This window comes from Salvelinus alpinus, chromosome 4 (genome assembly GCF_045679555.1).
Source record: "Salvelinus alpinus chromosome 4, SLU_Salpinus.1, whole genome shotgun sequence".
In the NCBI taxonomy this organism is placed as follows: Eukaryota; Metazoa; Chordata; class Actinopteri; order Salmoniformes; family Salmonidae; genus Salvelinus; species Salvelinus alpinus.
This window is the reverse complement of record NC_092089.1, coordinates 81,720,116-81,737,722: the sequence shown is the minus strand read 5'-3', so window position 1 is coordinate 81,737,722 and position 17,607 is coordinate 81,720,116. Positions and strand designations below refer to the sequence as shown.

The 17,607-nt window shown below is 39.9% G+C and overlaps 1 pseudogene; it reads right to left on the bottom strand.

The window, feature by feature from the left end:
- The window catches only part of LOC139574526 (ecto-NOX disulfide-thiol exchanger 2-like), a 395,743-nt pseudogene that overhangs the window by 4,402 nt on the left and 373,734 nt on the right, over positions 1 to 17,607 (bottom strand).

Below are 17,607 nucleotides of genomic sequence, written 5' to 3'. Positions count from 1 at the left end.
TATGTTGGAGTCATTAAAACTAGTTTTTCAACCACTCCACAAATTTCTTGTTAAAAAAACTATAGTTTTGGCAAGTCGGTTAGGACATCTACTTTGTGCATGACACAAGTAATTTTTCCAACAATTGTTTACAGACAGATTATTTCACTTATAATTCACTGTATCACAATTCCAGTGGGTCAGAAGTTACATTACACTAGGTTGACTGTGCCTTTAAACAGCTTGGAAAATTCTAGAAAATTATGTCATGGCTTTAGAAGCTTCTGATAGGCTAATTGACATAATTTGAGTCAATTGGAGGTGTACCTGTGGATGTATTTCAAGCCTACCTTCAAACTCAGTGCCTCTTTGCTTGACATCATGGGAAAATCAAGAGAAATCAGCCAAGACCTCAGAAAAAAAATTGTAGACCTCCACAAGTCTGGTTCATTCATGGGAGCAATTACCAAATGCCTGAAGGTACCACGTTCATCTGTACAAACAATAGTACGCAAGTATAAACACCATGGGACCACGCAGCCGTCATACCATTCAGGAAGGAGAAGCGTTCTGTCTCCTAGAGATGAACATCCATTGGTGCGAAAAGTGCAAATCAATCCCAGAACAACAGCAAAAGACCTTGTGAAGATGCTGGAGGAAACAGGCACAAAAAGTATCTATATCCACAGTAAAACGAGTCCTATATCGACATACCTGAAAGGCCGCACAGCAAGGAAGAAGCCACTGCTCCAAAACCGCTATTAAAAATCCAGACTACGGTTTGCAACTGCACATGGGGACAAAGATCGTACTTTTTGAAGAAATGTCCTCTGGTCTGATGAAACAAAAATAGAACTGTTTGGCCATAATGACCATCGTTATGTTTGGAGGAAAAAGGGGGAGGCTTGCAAGCCGAAGGACACCATCCCAACCGTGAAGCATGGGGGTGGAAGCATCATGTTGTGGGGGTGCTTTGCTGCAGGTGGGACTGGTGCACTTCACAAAATAGATGGTATCATGAGGAAAAAATGATGTGGATATATTGAAGCATCATGTCAAGACATCAGTCAGGAAGTTAAAGCTTGGTCGCAGAATGGGACTTCCAAATGGAAAATAACCCCAAGCATACTTCCAGTTGTGGCAAAATGGTTTAAGGACAACAAAGTCAAGGTATTGGAGTGGCCATCACAAATCCCTGACCTCAATCCTATAGAACATTTGTGGTCAGAACTGAAAAAGCCTGTATGAGCAAGGAGGCCTACAAACCTAACTCAGTTACACCAGCTCTGTCAGGAGGAATGGGCCAACTTATTCACCCAACTTATTGTGGGAAGCTTGTGGAAGGCTACCCGAAATGTTTGACCCAAGTTAAAGAATTGAAAGGCAATGCTACCAAATACTAATTGAGTGTATGTAAACTTCTGACCCACTGGGAATGTGATGAAAGAAATAAAAGCTGAAATAAATCATTCTCTCGGCTATTATTCTGACATTTCACATTCTTAAAATAAAGTGGTGATCCTAACTGAGCTAAGAAGAGGATAACATTTCAGGAATTGTGAAAACTGAGTTAAATGTATTTGTAAACTTCCAACTGTATATCCTATATTCATGTATATAGTACTGAAGCACTGGGAGATACAGAGAGATATCCTTTCCTTATGTCTACAGTACTGGAGCTATGGGAGATACAAGGAAATAGCATACACTGTATCTGGAGGGGGTGAGAGGAGAGGAAAGTTAATGGCTTAGCATCAACCCCAACTCAAACCTGAAGCGGAGCCTGCATCAAGGGCCTGAAATTTGATGAGACTGCACAAGAAGACTTTGGCTGCACCATGGGACTCTGCCCGCACTAGGGGATTCAAGGCTGACTGAGCCAGGAGGCTCAAACTGCGCAGTGGGGCTCTGGCATACATCAGGCCCATATGTCAACCCAGTGGGGATGCTTAATCCGTGACATGGTGTGTGTGTTGGAGCGAGGAGAAAGGACAGCTTGCTGTGTGTGTGTGTGTGTGCGTGTGTGTGTGTGTGTGGTGTGTGTGGTGTGTGTGTGTGTGTGTGTGTGTGTGTGTGTGTGTGTGTGTGTGTGTGTGTGTGTGTGTGTGTGTGTGTGTGTGTGTGTGTGTGTGTGTGTGTGTGTGTGTGTGTGTGTGTGTGTGTGTGTGTGTGTGTGTGTGTGTGTGTGTGTGCGATTTGCAGCAAGGTGCCAGGATGCCTCTATTGCTCAGCTGGTTGAGTGTGTGATAATGTATTGTAAGGGTGTTTTCATACCTAGCCCTCATAAAAATAACCAATCTCAGGCCTCTTTAAAGTGAACTCTGGGGTAAAAAAAGCAAAATAACTCAGTTCTCTTTGTATTTACACTGCTCTAGCCTTTGAATGAGGACCCAACTCTAACCTCATGACCAAAAACACACATTGCTCTAAATGTCATAACCCTCTGAAGTCTTCAGTGGTCTTATGTGGACTGTGTCAATGTGCATTCTATAGGAAGTTCACCCCTATTGATAAAACTAACACAGTGTATGGTTGTATTGGACATGTGAGGCATGCACTTCTATGTTTACGTTCCACTCTCTGGGTGATTCTGACTGTATCTCTCCTAGTTGGGCAGGATAGCAACCCTGATAACGTGCTCTTCAACCCATTAGATATTAATGAAGCGAATGATCAATATAATGATTGTGTTTCTCCAGATTCAAATTTCCTGACATTTTCCAGAAATAAGTATCTCATCTCTATACTGTAGCAGTTTATCTAATTCCAAGCTTATTTTCTACCTTTCATTTGAACGTTCGCAGTCTTCCTAAAAATCAGGACCACCTTGTTCATTATCTGTCTTCTCTCAGTCATGAGTTTTCCGTTGTTGCCCTTTCAGAATCATGGTTGACTGAAGAGACAACCATGCTTTATGACATGTCTCCTTGTCTTTATAATGCTGTTCACCACTGTAAACCATCAAGTGGGAGGAGGAGTGTCCATTTTTGTTGATAAATTATTTGTTAGAGAGGAACTTTCACTTACATCTGATAACATTGATGTTGAATCTCTTTTCATATAAATCCCTCCTGTAATTTTTGGGGTGGAAAAAGTGGTAATTGGATGCATCTATTGACCCCCCGATTCTGACATTGGCAGTTTCCTTGATATCCTTGCATCAACCTTGGATTTTATTAATAATGAAGATAAAAATTTGTTTTCTATTGGGTGATTACAATTTATTTAAAAGTGAGAACCACTCACTGACCTCAGATTTTTGTAATACTTTATACTCCAGCTATCTATATACTAGAGGTTGACCGAATAATCGGAATAGCCGATAAATTAGGGCCGATTTCAAGTTTTCTTAACAATCGGTAATCATCGTTGTTGTAATCGGCCATAATCGGTGTCCATTGCACTCCACGAGGAGACTGTGTGGCAGGCTGACTACCTGTTACGCGTGTCACGTCTGTTCCCGCTCTTCCCTTCCCCTGGCGCTTGAGGGCGCCAGTTTCCCTGCATCACACGCTCCTGCCATCATCACTCACACCTGTCCTCCCTCGTCACTCGCTTCAGCGTTATTGGACTCACCTGGACTCACTTATCACCTGTTATTTCCTCCCCTATATTTGTCAGTTCTCCAGCTCTGTTCCCCGCTGCTGCATTGTATTGTTTTTGTCTTTTTAATTTGTTTCTGACGCTGTTCCTGCCTCGTCTCTGTTCGTCATAATTAAATGTTTTACTCCCCGTACCTGCTTCGTCTCTCCAGCGTCATTCCGCGTGACAACGCGAGTGCAGCAAGGAGCCAAGGTAAGTTGCTAGCTAGCATTAAACGTATCTTATAGAAAACAATCAATCTTAACATAATCACTAGTTAACTACACATGGTTGATATTACTAGTTTATCTAGCTTGTCCTGCATTGCATATAATTGATGCGGTGCCTGTTAATTTATCATCGATTCACAGCCTACTTCGCCAAACTGGTGATGATTTAACAAGCGCATTCACAAAAAAAGCACTGTCGTTGCACCAATGTGTACCTAACCATAAAAATCAATGCCTTTCTTAAAATCAATACACAAGTATATATTTTTAAACCTGCATATTTAGTTAATATTGCCTGCTAACATTAATTTATTTTAACTAATGAAATTGTGTCACTTCTCTTGCGTTCTATGCAAGCAGAGTCAGGGTATATGCAGCAGTTTGGACTGCCTGGCTCGTTGCGAACTGTGTGAAGACCATTTCTTCCTAACAAAGACCGTAATTCATTTGCCAGAATTGTACATAATTATGACATAACATTGAAGGTTGTGCAATGTAACAGCAATATTTAGACTTAGGGATGGCACCCGTTAGATAAAATAAGGAACGGTTCTGTATTTCACTGAAAGAATAAACGTTTTGTTTTTGAAAATGATAGGTTCCGGATTTAACCATATTAATGACCTAAGGCTCGTATTTCTGTGTTATTATATTATATTTAAGTCTATGATTTGATATTTGATAGAGCAATCTGACTGAGTGGTGGTAAGCAGCAGCAGGCTCGTAAGCATTCATTCAAACAGCACTTTCCTGCATTTGCCAGCAGCTCTTCGCTGTGCATGACTTCAAGCCTATCATCTCACGAGATTCGGCTGGCAATACTATAGTGCCTATAAGAACATTCAATAGTCAAAGGTATATGGAATACAAAATGGTATAGAGAGAAATAGTCCTATAATTCCTATAATAACTACAACCTAAAGCTTCTTACCTGGGAATATTGAAGACTCATGTTAAAAGGAACCACCAGCTTTGATATGTTCTCATGTTCTGAGCAAGGAACTTAAACATTAGCTTTTTTACATGGCAAATATTGCACTTTTACTTTCTTCTCCAACTTTTTTTTTGCATTATTTAAACCTAATTGAACATGTTTCATTATTTATTTGAGACTAATTTGATTTTATTGATGTATTATATTAAGTTAAAATAAAAGTGTTCATTCAGTATTGATGTAATTGTCATTATTACAAATATATATATAAAAATCGGTATCGGCTTTTTGGGTCCTCCAATAATCGGTATCGGCGTTGAAAAATCATAATCGGTCGACCTCTACTATATACCCTCATTTATAGGTCCACAGGAGTGACCAGTTCATCTGCTACCCTTATTAATATATTTTTTTAACATTCTTTGAATAATGTGGCTAATACAAATATACTTTATACTGACATTTCTGACCACTTTCCAATTCCCCACATCTCGTTGGCAGAAATAAACAGATGGGAATGATTAGTAGCATTAAATGTAGAATATTTAACAAATGTAATTGTGAGCGCTATAAGATGCTTCAGTTTGATCCTCCTGATGTAATGGAGGTGAGTGAGGTAATTGGTCATTTAAAGATATCAGCAGCAGGTCATGATGAGATTGGTGCCTCTTTGGTGAAACCAGTGTCTTCCTCGATTACTGAGCCTCTAACGTATATCTTCATCTATGCAAACTGGTATTGTTCCTGAAGATTCGAAAATTGCCAAAGTTATACCCCTCTATAAATCTGGGATCTTTAACAAATTATCGGCCAATATCTGCACTACCATGTTTTTCTAAAATCCTAGAAAAATGGTGGTTAAAACCTGTTGAGGATAGAGGGCGCTATTTACACTTTGGGGGAAAATCGTGCCCAATTTAAACGGCCTCGTACTCTATTCTTGCTCGTACAATATGCATATTATTATTACTATTGGATAGAAAACACTCTCAAGTTTCTAAAACCGTTTGAATTATATCTGTGAGTAAAACAGAACTCATTTTGCAGCAAACTTCCTGTCAGAAAGTGAAAAATCTGAAATCCAGGCTCTGTTTCAGGGCCTCCCTAATCGTTTGCTTGAATTCTATTAGTATACATGCACTTCATACGCCTTCCACTAGATGTCAATAGGCTGTGAGAGGTGAAATGGGGTCTCTAGCTCTTTCTATGGTGAAAAGAGACAGCTTGGAATGACATGACCCCAGAATTCCTTTGTTCAGGAAGCGCATAAAGGTCACCAGTATTGGCATCTGAAAAGCATTCGTTATAGACGTGTTATATCTCCGGCTTTGATTTTATTTGATAAATGTAATAATATCATCGTGAAGTACGTTTTTTCAATATAGTTTTATTAGATTATTAAATTTTTTCCGGGAGTTTAGACGTGTTGCGTTCTTTGCGTTTGGTGACGATGGACAGCTTAGCGCCACTTAGCTAGTTTTGCTTGCTCATTCGAGAAGGAAAAATGCCATTCTAAAACCAAACAACGATTGTTCTGGACAAAGGACCCCTTGTACAACATTCTGATGGAAGATCATCAAAAAGTATGACCCATTTATGATGGTATTTCATATATCTGTCGAACATGTTTACTTTTAGTTAGCGCCCAGATTTTGGGGGCTCTCTCGCAATAACGTAAGCTGCATATCGTAATGAAGTTCTTTTTAGAATTCTAACACGGCGATTGCATTAAGAACTAGTGTATCTATCATTTCCTATACAACATGTATTTTTTAGTAAAGATTATGAATAGTTATTTGGTCAGAATAGGTGAGTGTCAGAAAAATATCCGAACATTCTGGGAAAAATATGCTAAGTTTTCAGAATGTGTAACCACGGATTTCAGCTCTAAATATGCACATTTTCGAACAAACCATATATGTATTGTGTAATATGATGTTATAGGACTGTCATCTGATGAAGGTTTATGAAGGTTAGTGAAAATTAATATATTTTGCTGGTTTATTCGCTATCGCTAACGTGCCTATTGCTATCGCTAACGTGCCTTGATGAATGAATGCGGTTGTGTGGTAGGCTATTGTAGTAAGCTAATATAATGCTATATTGTGTTTTCGCTGTAAAACACTTAAAAAATCGGAAATATTGGCTGGATTCACAAGATGTTTGTTTTTAATTTGCTGTACACCATGTATTTTTCAGAAATGTTTTATGATGAGTATTTAGGTATTTCACGTTGGTCTCTATAATTACTCTGGCTGCTTCGGTGCTATTTTTGATGGTAGCTGTGATGGTAGCTGCAATGTAAAACTGATTTATACCTCAAATATGCAAATTTTTCGAACAAAACATAGATTTATTGTGTAACATGTTATAGGACTGTCATCTGATGAAGTTGTTTCTTGGTTAGTTTGGTTGGTTCTTGGTTAGTTTGGTTGGTTTCGTGCATGCTACCTGTGCTGTGAAAAATGTCTGTGCTTTTTTGTATTTGGTGGTGAGCTAACATAAATATATGTGGTGTTTTCGCTGTAAAACATTTTAAAAATCGGACATGTTGACTGGATTCACAAGATGTGTATCTTTAATTTGCTGTATTGGACTTGTTAATGTGTGAAAGTTAAATATTTCTCAAAAATATTTTTTGAATTTCGCGCTCTGCCTTTTCAGTGGAATGTGGGAGGAGTTCCGCTAGCGGAACGCTGGGGCTAGACAGGATAAGAGAATGTTGAAACATTTAAATCAACACTGTATTCTATATGAGCACCAATAAGGTTTTCGTAAAACCTACTCCACAGATATGTCTCTTTTGCAACTTGTGGATAGAAGCTTTACAGCCCTTAACAACAATGAATACGCTCTTGGAATCTTTTTAGATTTATCCAAAGCGTTTGACATGGTTGATCATGAAATATGACTCTCTAAATTGTATTATTACGGTTTCCATGATTATATATATTATTTATTATATAATTATGTTTATGATAGAGAACAATGTGTTTATGCAAATGGCTGTGTATCTACCAGGGTCAAGTCATCCTGCGGTGTGCCACAAGGTTCTATAATTGGACCTTTGTTATTCCTAATTTATACCAATGACCTTGCTGCTATGTCTTCTACCATACTTCCCCTTCTCTTTGCTGATGACACCAATTTGATTTTATCGCACAAGAATTTTGATTCACTAATTAATGAAGCCAACTCAGGTATGGCCACATCTTTGGAATGGTGTCAGATAAACAAATTATCTTTAAATGTTAAAAAATATAACTTTATTGTATTCACTAGTAAGAATAAGAAATATTGTAAAAAATAAAATAAAAAAGAGCCATAATCTAAATTGGTGGGAATGAAATGGAACAAGTCACATCCACTAGCTTCCCCCAAGTTCTAGTTGATGAAAAGTTATCCTGGAACAATTTGTCATAAATTTAGTGGTTTGGTTCATCAGGCTTGCTTCCTAACTCTTTACTATAGCTTAATTTATCCATATCTCATTAACTATAATATTGTCTGGGCCAGTATATAGGGCTCCTACCTACACAAATGACTCATCATACAGCAAGACTAGCCACCACTTCTCATTACCTGGCTCCATCTACACCTTTGTTTAAGAAACTCAATTTCTTGTCTATTTACGACATTAATGTACGCCAATTACGCACTTTCATCTACAAATACTCATAGTCAGACAGTTTATCTAAACCCTTCAATGGATTCTTCCAGGTTAATTCTGAAATCCATCTATTTAACATAAGACACTGCGATAACCTTCACCCTCCCCATTGCCGCACCTCACGTAGTCAATTCTCTTTCAGATACAGAGGTACCATACTCTGGAATTCTTATCTTCACATTGCCAAAACCTCATCATCCCTAAATAACTTCAAGCGAACACTAGGGGTCAGCCTGACTACCCAATAATCCCCTCCATGTAGCCTAACTTTCTCACACACACACGCACACACGCACACACACACACACACACACACACACACACACACACACACACACACACACACACACACACACACACACACACACACACACACACACACACACACACACACACACACACACACACACACACACACACACACACACACACACACAATCAAACAGAGTTTTTCTTGTATACTGAGTATGTCACGTACAATTATAATTCATATTTATTGTTTAACTGATAGAACAAACTTTTTTTGTGTACTTATGAGTAAAACCTAATTTTGCGAGTTCACTTCAGCTATTTTGTGGTCCGAGTCCTCTTTGTATTCACATTGCTATGTTTAGAAAGGAATCAAGGTGGGTGTGTCAGTATGTGTGTGTGTGCCAGCAGTACCTTGGTGCCCAGCTGCTGTAGGTAAGAGAAGATGTATTCGATGCTGGCTCCAAACGGGTGGACATGGAGGAACGTAGAGATGATCCCTGAGGAAGGACAAACAGAGACATCAATACAGCTGTCAATCAAACTGGAATACCATATTAACATGTAGTTTAATTCTCTATAACTACAACCCTACAATCATATGTACAAACACCTCAATTCAGTCTGAGTGTTGATTTACACATCTGTTCAAAATGAAAGCCAGCGAGAATATGCCATCCAATAGACATAAGAGTATCAAACTGTATTCTATTAACCTATAGCTAACCTACAGCTAACCTAGCACATCATCGTCTATGCTCGGATAGGGCACGTATGCTCGGATACGCTTACCCGTGACATACAGTGCATTCAGAATGTATTCAGACCCCTTCACTTCTCCACATTTTGTTACGTTACAGCCTTATTCTAAAATGGATTAAATAAAACATTTTCCTCATCAATCTACACACAATACCCCATAATGACAAAGTGAATACAGGTTTTTAGAAAAGTTAGCAAATGTACAAAAAAAACAGAAATACCGTAAATATTCAGAGCCTTTGCTATGAGACTCGAAATTGAGCTCAGGTGCATCCTGTTTACATTGATCATCCTTGAGATGTTTCTGCAACTTGATTGGAGTCCACCTGTGGTAAATTCAATTGATTGGACATTATTTGAAAAGGCACACATCTGTCTATATAATATCCCACAGTTGACAGTGCATGTCAGAGCAAAAACCAAGCCATGAGGTCGAAGGAATTGTCTGTAGATCTCCGAGACAGGATTGTGTCGAGGTAAAGATCTGGGGAAGGGTACCAAAAACTTTGTGCAGCATTGAAGGTTCCCCAAAACACAGTGGCCTCCATCATAGTTAAATGGAAGTTTGGAACCACCAAGACTCTTCTTAAAGCTGGCTGCTCGGCCAAACTGAGCAATCGGGGGAGAAGGGCCTTGGTCAGGGAGGTGACCAAGAACCCGATGGTCACTCTGACAGAGCTCCAGCATTCCTCTGTGGAGATGGGAGAACCTTCCAGGAGGACAACCATCTCTGCAACCATCTCTGCAGCACTCCACTAGGCCTTTATGGTAGAGTGGCCAGTTGGAAGACACTCCTCAGTAAAATGCACATGGCAGCCCGCTTAGAGTTTGCCAAAAGGCAGCTAAAGGACTCTCAGACCATGAGAAACCAGATTGTCTGGTCCAATGAAACCAAGATTGAACTGTTTGGCCTGAATACCAAGCGTCTGGAGGAAACCTGGCACCATCCCTACAGTGACGCCTCACAAATCCTCAACTGGCCGCTTCATTAAATTGTACCTGCAAAACACCAGTCTCAACATCAGCATTGAACGGTAGTGTATATAAATGTAACATTTTAGTTTATTTTTTAAAATATATATTAGCAAACATTTCTAAACCTGCTTCTGCTTTGGCATTATGAGGTATTGTGTGTAGATTGATGAGGAAAAAACTGTAACGTAATAAGGCTGTAGTGACAAAGTGGAAAAAGTCAAGGGATTTGAATACTTTCCGAATGCACTGTATTTAGTGATGCATCGCCTAGAAGCCACTGATGCAGACCTTTGGAACATCTACATTTTAAAAAGTAGAATAAATATAGCCTACACCGTCACAATAAATCCATCATTTATTATACACAGGTCTAAAGAAACATGAAGAAAATGTAGTCTAAGAAAATGTAGTCTATTTCAGAAGAACAGAATAGCATACTCTGAGTTGTCCTTATGTTAGGCCCTGATCTGGCTATGCCATATGGCTGTGGGCTACGATAGCTCATTTAGCAGAAAAGATTACCCTAGAATTCCATGGCATTATTTTGTATTATTTTATAGTATGAAGTGTTTTCCAAGGAAGTGCACACATGTGGATATCCTGTGTTGAGTGGTTAACAAAAACAGGTTATATATACAACTTTAGTTGTGATACGAACACTGGGCTATATGTTTAGATATTTATACATTTTAAGGCTAAATGATGCGACTGAAGAGGATTTGATAAAAGTCGTATGAAAGGCACGAGCTCTGATTTGTTTCTTATGCAGGCTGCACACACTTCATCAGTATCTCATTCACAATTTGACAAGCACTTGATAATATTCTCACGAGGCCTTGAATTTCTCGGTGGCATCCCCCTTGTGTGTCCATAATGCCCCCTAAAAAAATCCATTCCTTTTGCTGCCAAATTGGTCATTGTGCCCTTGGTGTCACGACTTCCGCCGAAGTCGGTCCCTCTCCATGGTCGGGCGGTGTTCGGCGGTCGACGTCACCGACCTTCTAGCCATCACTGATCCATTTTTCATTTTCCATTGGTTTTGTCTTGTCTTCCTTCACACCTGGTTCCAATCCCATCAATTACATGTTGTGTATTTAACCCTCTGTTTCCCCTCATGTCCTTGTCGGAGATTGTTTTGATTGTATGTGATGTGCTATTTAGTGTTGGTGTGCGACGGGTTTTGTACCCACTTTGTTATTTTGTACATTTTGGTTGTTTTGTAGTTTTGTCAGCATTTATTAACTTCTTATGGCTGGGGGCAGTATTGAGTAGCTTGGATGAATAAGGTGCCCAGAGTAAACTGCCTGCTACTCAGGCCCAGAAGCTAAGATATGCATATTATTAGTAGATTTGGATAGAAAACACTCTGAAGTTTCTAAAACTGTTTGAATGATGTCTGTGAGTAAAACAGAACTCACATGGCAGGCAAAAACCTGAGAAAAAATCCAACCAGGAAGTGGGAAATCTGAGGTTTGTAGGTTTGCCTATCCAATATACAGTGTCTATGGGGTCATATTGCACTTCCTAAGGCTTCCACTAGATGTCAGCAGTCTTTATAACCTTGTTTGATGCTTCTACTGTGAAGGATAAGGGAATAAGAGCTGATTGAGTCAGGGCTCTGGCAGAGTGACACGAGCTCACTCAGGCGCACCCCCGTGAGAGGTAGCTGCGTTCCATCGCATTTCTACAGACAAAGGAATTCTCCGGTTGAAACAATATTGAAGATTTATGTTAAAAACATCCTAAAGATTGATTCTATACATCGTTTGACATGTTTCTACGAACTGTAATGGAATTTTTGACTTCATCTGGCCTGCGCGTCATGAATTTTGATTTTGGAACTAAACGTGCAAACAAAAAGGAGGTATTTGGACATAAATTATGGACTTTAACGAACAAAACAAACATTTATTGTGGAACTGGGATTCCTGGGAGTGCATTCCGATGAAGATCAAAGGTAAGTGAATATTTATAATGCTATTTCTGACTTCTGTTGACTCCACAACATGGCGGGTACCTGTATGGCTTGTTTTTTGTGTCTGAGCGCCGTACTCAGATTATTGCATGGTGTGCTTTTTCCGTAAAGTTTTTTTGAAATCTTACACAACGGTTGCATTAAGGAGAAGTTGATCTAAAGTTCCATGTAAAACACTTGTATCTTTAATCTATGTTAATTATGAGTATTTCTGTAAATTGACGTGGCTCTCTGCAAAATCACCGGATGTTTTGGAGGCAAAACATTACTCAACATAACGCGGCAATGTAAACTAAGATTTTTGGATATAAATATGAACTTTATCGAACAAAACATACATATATTGTGTAACATGAAGTCCTATGAGTGTCATCTGATGAAGACCATAAAAGGTTAGTGATTAATTTGATCTCTATTTCTGCTTTTTGTGACTCCTCTCTTTGGCTGGAAAAATGGCTGTTTTTCTGTGACTAGGTACTGACCTAACATAATCCGATGGTGTCCTTTCGTCGTAAAGCCTTTTTGAAATCGGACACGGTGGTGGGATTAACAACAAGTGTATCTTTAAAATGGTGTAAAATACTTGTATGTTTGAGGAATTTTAGTTATGAGATTTCTGTTTGAATTTGGCGCTAGTGAGGGAGATATGAGTCTCCAACTTCAGAGATTTTTGCAGTTCCTTCCAGTCATTGGCAGCAGAGAACTGGAAGGAAAGACGACCAAAGGAGGAATTGGCTTTGGGGGTGACAAGTGAGACATACCTGCTGGAGCGCGTGCTGCTATGGTGACCAGTGAGCTGAGAAAAGGCGAGGCTTTACCTAGCAGAGACTTGTAGATAACCTGTAGCCAGTGGGTTTGGCGACGAGTATGAAGCGAGGGCCAACCAACGAGAGCGTACAGGTCGCAATGGTGGGTAGTGTATGGGGCTTTGGTGACAAAACGGATGGCACTGTGATAGACTGCATCCAGTTTGTTGAGTAGAGTGTTGGAGGCTATTTTATAGATGACATCACCGAAGTCGAGGATCGGTAGGATGTTTTACGAGGGTATGTTTGGCAGCATGAGTGAAGGATGCTTTGTTGCGATATAGGAAGCCAAATCTAGATTTAATTTTGGATTGGAGATGCTTAATGTGAGTCTGGAAGGAGAGTTTACAGTCTAACCAGACACCTAGGTATTTGTAGTTGTCCACGTATTCTAAGTCAGAGCCGTCCAGAGTAGTGATGCTGGACGGGCGAGCAGGTGCACGCAGTGATCAGTTGAATAGCATGCATTTAGTTTGACTTGCATTTTAAGAGCAGTTGGAGGCCACGGAAGGAGAGTTGTATGGCATTGAAGCTCGTCTGGAGGTTAGTTAACTTCTTGGAACTATAGGGGGTGCTGTTCCGCATTAGCATATTTGGGTCTCCAAATTAAACTGCCTCGTGCTAAATTCTTGATCGTACAATATGCATATTATTGTTATTATTGGATAGAAAACACTTTCTAGTTTCTATAGCCGTTGGAATTTTGTCTCTGAGTGGTACAGAACTATATCTACAGCACTTTTCATGACAGGGGTCAGATTTCAGAAATTTTTACCCCTGATCTGGAGTCTGTTTTTAAGGTGACAGTGAATGCTATGAAGAAACCGACACTGCCTACGTCTTCCTCTGGGTGTCTGTACGTCATCACGTTTTGAATGGAATCGATTGCACAATCACAGCCACTATAAAAGAACAAAACGTAGAGGTACCTCCCTTTCTCGTCGCGCGCCTGAAGCGTGAAGGACATCGGACTTGCCTCATTCCAAATCGTTGTCTAACCAGCAATATTTCTCTGGTCATGTTTTTACTCGTTATAGTTGTTAAAAACATCATAATGTAGTTAATTTGAACCGTTTTATAGCAATTTATATCCGTTTAGTGCGATTCTGAGGAATTTATTTGTCGTGCACTTTCTAGCTTTGGGAACGTTTCGGGGTCTCGGTCGTTGTTAGTGGACATTTCGAAGGACAGAGGACATCTATCGACCAAAAGAAGATTACAACATAGAAAGGATACATTGCCCAAGAATCTGATGGAAGAACAGCTCAAAGTAAGCAATATTTAATATGATAAATCGTTGTTCTGTCGAAATATTTTAAACGCATATTTCGCCATTTTGTTTGTTATCGCGTCACTTGGCGAACCCTGTATTGAAAAGTAAGGATAATTTAAAAAATGTAAGTCAGCGGTTGCATTAAGAACTAATTTGTCTTTCGATTCCTGTCAACCCTGTATTTTTTAGTCAAGTATATGATTAGCTTTCAATTAAACTAGATCACTCTGAAAGATGACGTCAGACATTTTGAGGCTTGATTTCCTAGTATTTTCATTGTGTAACCACGGTTTTGTATGGCTAAATATGCACCTTTTCGAACAAACTGTATATGTATGTTGTAAAATGATGTTACAGGAGTGTCATCGGAAGAATTCTGAGAAGGTTAGTGAAAAAATTAATATATTTTGGCGGTGATTACGTTATAGTGCTCTTTGGCTGGAATCGATGCTCTGGTAACGTTTTCACATGTGGTATGCTAACTTATCGATTTATTGTGTTTTCGCTGTAAAACGCTTAGAAAATCTGAAATATTGTCTGGAATCACAAGATCTGGGTCTTTCCATTGCTATGCTTTGTCTATTCTTATGAAATGTTTTATTAAGAGTAAATTGGTCATACACGTTGCTCTCTATAGTAATTCTAGTCGTCTTGTGATGGTCGGTGCAATTGTAAACTGTGATTTCTACCTGAAATATGCACTTTTTTCTAACAAAACCTATCCTATACCATAAATATGTTATCAGACTGTCATCTGATGAGGTTTTTTATAGGTTATTGGCTATCAATATCTTAGTTTAGCCGAATTGGTGATAGCTACTGGTGGAGAGAAAAAATGGTGGACAAAGAAATTGTGTATTTTGCTAACGTGTTTAGCTAATAGATTTACATATTTTGTCTTCCCTGTAAAACATTTTAAAAATCTGAAATGGTGGCTTTATTCACAAGATCTGTATCTTTCATCTGGTGTCTTGGACTTGTGATTTAATGATATTTAGATGCTACTATCTACTTGTGAAGCTATGCTAGCTATGCTAATCAGTGTGTGGGGGGATGGGGGGTGATCCCGGACCCGGGGTAGAGGCTCGTTAGAGGTTAACAGTGTCCAAAGAGGGGCCAGAAGTATACAGAATGGTGTCATCTGCGTAGAGGTGTATCAGAGAATCACCAGCAGCAAGAGCAACATCATTGACGTATACAGAGAGGAGAGTCGGCCCGAGGATTGAACTCTGTGGCACCCCCATAGAGACTGCCAGAGGTCCGGACAACAGGCACACCGATTTGACACACTGAACTCTACCAGAGAAGTAGTTGGTAAACCAGGCGAGGCAATCATTTGAGAAACCAAGGCTGTCGAGTCTGCCAATAAGAATGTGGTGATTGACAGAGTTGAAAGCCTTGGCCAGGTCGGTGAATACGGCTGCACAGTAATGTCTCTTATCGATGGCGGTTATGATGTCGTTTAGGACCTTGAACGTGGCTGAGGTGCACCCATGACCAGCTCTGAAACAAGATTGCATAGCGGGGAAGGTACGGTGGGATTCGAAATGGTCGGTAATCTGTTTGTTAACTTGGCTTTCGAAGACCTTAGAAAGACAGGGTAGGATAGATATAGGTCTATAGCAGTTTGGGTCTAGAGTGTCACCCTCTTTGAAGAGGGGGATGACTGCGGCAGCTTTCCAATCTTTGGGAATCTCAGACGATACGAAAGAGGTTGAACAGGCTAGTAATAGGGGTTGCAACAATTTCGGCAGATAATCTTAGAAAGAGAGGGTCCAGATTGTCTAGCCCGGCTGATTTGTAGGGGTCCAGATTTTGCAGCTCTTTCAGAACTTCAGCTATCTGGATTTGGGTAAAGGAGAAATGGTGGAGGCTTTGGCGGGTTGCTGTGGAGGGTGCCGGGCAGTTGACTGGGGTAGCCAGGTGGAAAGCATGGCTAGCCGTAGAGAAATGCTTTTTGAAATTCTCAATTATAGTGGATTTATCGGTGGTGACAGTGTTTCCTAGCCTCAGAGCAGTGGGCAGCTGGGAGGAGGTGCTCTTATTCTCCATGGACTTTACAGTGTCCCAGAACTTTGAGTTAGTACTACAGGATGCACATTTCTGTTTGAAAAAGCTAGCCGTAGCTTTCCTAACTGCCTGTGTATCTTTGGCTCCTAACATCCCTGAAAAGTTGCATATCACGGGGGCTATTTGATGCTAATGCAGAACGCCACAGGATGTTTTTGTGCTGGTCAAGGGCAGACAGGTCTGGAGTAAACCAAGGACTATATCTATTCCTAGTTCTACATTTTTTTGAATGGGGCATGCTTATTTAAGATGGCGAGGAAGGCACTTTTAAAGAATAGCCAGGCATCATCTACTGATGGGATGAGGTCAATGTCATTCCAAGATACCCCGGCCAGGTCGATTAGAAAGGCCTGCTCTCAGAAGTGTTTTGGGGAGCGTTTGACAGGGATGAGGGGTGGTTGTTTGGTCGCAGACCCATTACGGATGCAGGCAATGAGGCAGTGATCGCTGAGATCTTGATTGAAAACAGCAGAGGTGTATTTGGAGGGCGAGTTAGTTAGGATGACATCTATGAGGGTTCCCGTGTTTACAGATTTGGAGTTGTGCCTGGTAGGTTCATTGATAATTTGTGTGATGCCTAAGGCATGTTCACACAGATGAGCAGGGACCCTGGGCATCTTCCTTTGAGTGTTTTTCAGAGTCAGTAGAAAGGCCTCTTTAGTGTCCTAAGTTTTCATAACTGTGACCTTAATTGCTTACCGTATGTCACAGGTGCATGTTCATTAATTGTTTATGGTTCATTGAACAAGCATGGGAAACAGTGTTTAAACCCTTTACAATGAAGATCTGTGAAGTTATTTGTATTTTTATGAATTATCTTTGAAAGACAGGGTCCTGAAAAAGGGACATTTATTTTTAGAGTTTATATCATTCACAAGTGATAGGCTAATATTGTCACCCATCAGACTATTCTTAATTTAATGTTGTCTTTCATATACTTAATAATATGTGTGAAATTATTTTTGATTTAGAATGAACCATTATCATGCAACTGTCTCGGAACAGGGGCATGGGAAAAAAATACATAACATCTATGCACTTAAATAGTGAATGGAGTCCGCCAAGTAGGCTATACTCCTGTTGAAAGAGAAGCAAAAGTTTC